The sequence below is a fragment of the Octopus bimaculoides genome, chromosome 10, assembly GCF_001194135.2.
Source record: "Octopus bimaculoides isolate UCB-OBI-ISO-001 chromosome 10, ASM119413v2, whole genome shotgun sequence".
NCBI classification, from domain to species: domain Eukaryota; kingdom Metazoa; phylum Mollusca; class Cephalopoda; order Octopoda; family Octopodidae; genus Octopus; species Octopus bimaculoides.
Window position 1 is genome coordinate 3,219,121 of NC_068990.1, and position 4,638 is coordinate 3,223,758.

Here is a 4,638-nt window from a genome sequence, read left to right on the forward strand (position 1 = left end):
GAGAGAGAGAGAGAGAGAGAGAGAGAGAGAGATGGATAGAGAGATAGATAGATAGATAGATAGATAGATAGATAGATAGATAGATAGATACATGCATACATACATAGAAGCATACATACGGATATGTTTCAAAAAATTATCAACGTTTTACAAAGAAAAGGAGACAGGGGAAAGGACAACAAACAGGTCGTATTAGTTTGACTCTCATGGTGGATGTTCTGACGTTTCGAGCCAACGCTCCTCTCCAGAAGGGAATGAGGAGAAAAACATGGAGAGAAAGAAAAAAGCCACCACTGAATTAACGGTACTACACACACACACACATATATATATATATATATATATACATACATAGAGAAATGTGTGTATAGGGGCAATGTAATGTGATTAATATTAACGATCGAATCATGCATTTGTATTTCGTACTAAGAAAGCTTCCTTGATGCATCATTTTACCAGCTATATTGTCGACAAAGAACCACAACCACAACCACAACAAGGCGAAGAAACACCAGTGACAAGAAATTCAACTGCAGCTACGACTCTAAACATTAGAAATACAACAATACAACAAAATAACTGTACCCACAGCTAAATGACAATACCCACAGCAACAAACACCGCATCCATAGTGACCGTCAGAGCCAACGCTAGAGACAAAAGTGTTACAACAAACAAAAATAACAAGGAATGAACACAGCAACAAAAGTCTAAATAGAAACAAAGAAAGACATCAGACGCAACAACAACAACAGTAAGTAAGAGGACAACGACGACCATCAACAGTCATAACAACAACAGCGAAAGCTACAGAAATCAAAATGTCAACGTACGTCAACGACCACGGGACATATATCTATTAGCTCTTGCTAGCAACTTACTACTACTACTACTACTACTACTACTACTAATAATAATAATAATAATAATAATAATAATAATAATAATAATAATAATAATAATAAAAATAATAATAACTGCTGCTTCTGCTACTACTACTACTATTACTACTACTACTACCACTACTTCTACTACTGCTGCCTTTGATGTAGTAGTAGTAGTAGTAGTAGTAGTAGTAGTAGCAGCAGTAGCAGCAGTAGCAGCAGTAGTAGTAGTTGTAGCAGCAGCAGCACCAGTAGTAGTGGTAGTAGTAGTAGTAGTAATAGTAGTAGTAGTAGTAGTAGTAGTCGTAGTATTAGCTCACGTAATTTTGCATCTGTTACAAAAATCTGCTATTAGTAGTTGCCAGTAGCACCAAATGTATGGTTGCTGACAACAATAACACAACTACAGGGTGACGACGATGTCCAACAACAGCACCACACCCACCACCACCACCACCACACCCACCACCACCACCACTAGCATCATTCCACTCGCTGTCCCGGCAACATTGTCAATGCAGGAAGTGGATATCACACAGCAGCAGTAACTAAGTCATCGTAATGATCACCGTCGTCGTCATTATCATAATCTCTATCATCTTCATCATCATCATCATCGTTGTCATCGTCATCGTTGTCACCATCGTCGTCATCATCATCATCATCGTTGTCATTATAGTGATCAGCGTCGCCGTTGTAACTGTGATCATCCTCATCGCTCCCATCACTATCATCATCGTCGACATTCTGGACGTCGTCGTCTCCATCAATATCGCCGTCATAAACCGTAGACAAATCTCGACAACCGCATCAACCCGAAGCACAATAACATTAACGTTGACAGTTACCGCTATATCAATAATGTCGGGAAGAGTTGCAGTTAACATAGTTGAGTCAGTGAACTTATATCAACTCACCGGGTTGTGTAGTTCAACGAGCAGACAATATCATGAACTACGAGAATATTTAAAATTAGAACACTTTGGGCATGGTCAATGGAATGAGAACAATTTATTTTTCGGTTGAACAAACGACTGAATTTGAAATTTCTAGATTGACGCTGAAGAAACTCGGAAAATGCAATGCAACGGTTATAGTCTGATTTATTCAGATTGCTGAGGGTCTTTTGACGGCCTTAATACAGTAAAATCGGTGAAGCATGCAGAGAAGACAAGTCATAATCATGACTACAATGAACGAATTAAATCACGCCGAACAATAAAATTAGATAAAATTAAGCAGAACTAAAGGTAAATCTGTAAATTTATAAGGAGAACCTATAAAATGATTACTATTGGATTGGTGCATAATTATTGCGGGGTTTTTTTCAACAAATTTTATTCAACAAAGACAATAACAATATTTAACAAAAACATCTTTAAATGACGGTCTGGCCGTCTGCCAAGCAAATGGGAAGCAGTAATTGAAGTAGATGGTGAATATGCTCCGGAATAATCATTTAAAGATGTTTTTGTTATATAAATAGCCGCAATAATTATGCACCAACCCAATATATAATTATAGATAGATTTCCTAATATTTTAAGGTATCACATGAATACGAGAATGTCATAATATTAATTAAGCCCAGTAAATATATGTAGAACAAAAGACAAACGCATTCCAAAACCGAGTTGCCGAATTTGATGTATGGGGTATCAAAAGATTCAGTAGGTTTTTGGCTACCAGCTAAACTATATTTTCATTCACATATTTGCATTAAAAAAATTTAACATTATCATTTTTCTTTTAGTCAGCTGTCGTAAATGACTTTTTATATCACCATCTCAACCACGATGACGTCACATTTTCTATATGAGTGTGTTCGCGCGTTCGTTACCTACGTTAGACCGATGACTGGCAAGTATAGGTGTGTGAAGGTGTGTCTGTTAGTATGCATAAATGTTTGGGACGACTGACACTCACAGAGACAGAGATAGGTTTCAGGTGTGCGCTAATGCATGTGTGGGTGTGTCTTAATTTATGTATGTAACTTTCTCTCGCCTGACAGTGAAACGCACTGATATTGAAGTTTAGTTGCGACCTGGACTTTAAACGAAAACAACGTTCACTTTGAAGTACTACCAACATGAAGATTTGACTGATTTAATACTACTCACAATATTCGCAAATATATCTGAAAAAGAATGATATTCTGGCTATTATAACAAATTCGGAAACTTGGCGAAGTAGAAAGCCTCAGCGTCTCTTTCAGTATAATTACAGACATGTTATTCTACTCCTTCTGACCAGTTTCAAGATAATGTTATTGTTAACACTCTTTGCATTCCTCCTATGCTTCTTCATCACTGTGAGTATCAACGTCACACAGCTTGTTTTACTGTGGTAGTCAGTATTTATTCTACAGCCGATAACGTCACACAGTTAAAACATATGTAGTGATGTCAGATTAATTTATGGTTCAATGTTTGTTTCAAAATTGGAAAATAAATTATTTTTGTATGAAAAATTGAATTATGCCTTCTGAATTTTCTTGGACTTTCACTTTCTTCACCGTGATATTCAATCGTGAATTTTATAACATTTCCACATGCTCCAAATAAATGTTGACTTTCTGTACTTTGTTACATTGGTGACGCATATTAACATTTGCTAATTTGGTGACTTTCCATTTTTTTATAGCATAACTATGCTATAAACAGTAAGTTTTGCACCTATATTGACGACATTTAGTATCTTTTGTTAAATTGATGACTTTCCATTGTTTTATAACATAACTATGCAACAGAAAATATGTTTCGCACCTATATCGACATTTCCTTTCGCTTGAACTACGTATGAGTACATTTTCCTTTCTTCAATATTATCAATGCTATGAGTGTGTGTGTGTGTGTGTGTATGTATGTGCGTGTGTATTTCTGCGTTCCTTACGTCTATCGTAAACTATAGTAAAGAACATTTTGCGCTGTTTTAATGAGTCCACATCTAATGAAGTAGCCATCTTTATGGTTGGTGGTCCCCATGAAAGTCATGATATTCTCATTCATGTTCGAGATAAAGTCTCTCACGGATTCATCTCTCTTATCATGCTCTCCAGTATACTGTTAATCTGTGGAATAGATAAGATGGATATCATTTCAATTCTCCACGGATTGAACCTGCAACAGGGTAGCCAATTACAAACAAAAAGGTGTCGTCAAATGATTTCTATGTTTAACAACTTATGTTAAGACCAGAACAATCAAATCAATTACACATATCAAATAAACTTTATTCTCATTTACATATTTTCGATGTTATCTCAACAACCAACTATAAGTTATTTCAAATACTCTTCTCTAGAACGACCAGGTTTTATTAGAAAATAGTGTAACACTTTCAATTTGAACCAAAATTACAAAGTGTTGCATTACGAGAGTGACGATGTGTGAAGAATGAAAATGATGTTTTTTCCGAATTAGTCACGTTTGTATTATAATAAAGAAAGCTGCTTATTATCTATCTACCAAATAAACTATGTTTTTGACTCAACAACTCTTTTTTACAACTAAAATAACCTCGGCAACTAGGTTGGGTCACACAATTTTCAGGTCATATTCAGACAATATTTCGATTTCCTTCTAATGTTTCACTTTCGACCGATTTTTCACGCATGCGTAGAAGTCTACTCAAACATTTATGAAAATTAATACGTAAATATTGTATTAAAATAAACCACAACCAAAACAATTCCATTAAAAGACATCCATTTTGCTATATGTTATGAGGAAATACAGTCACACACACACACACTG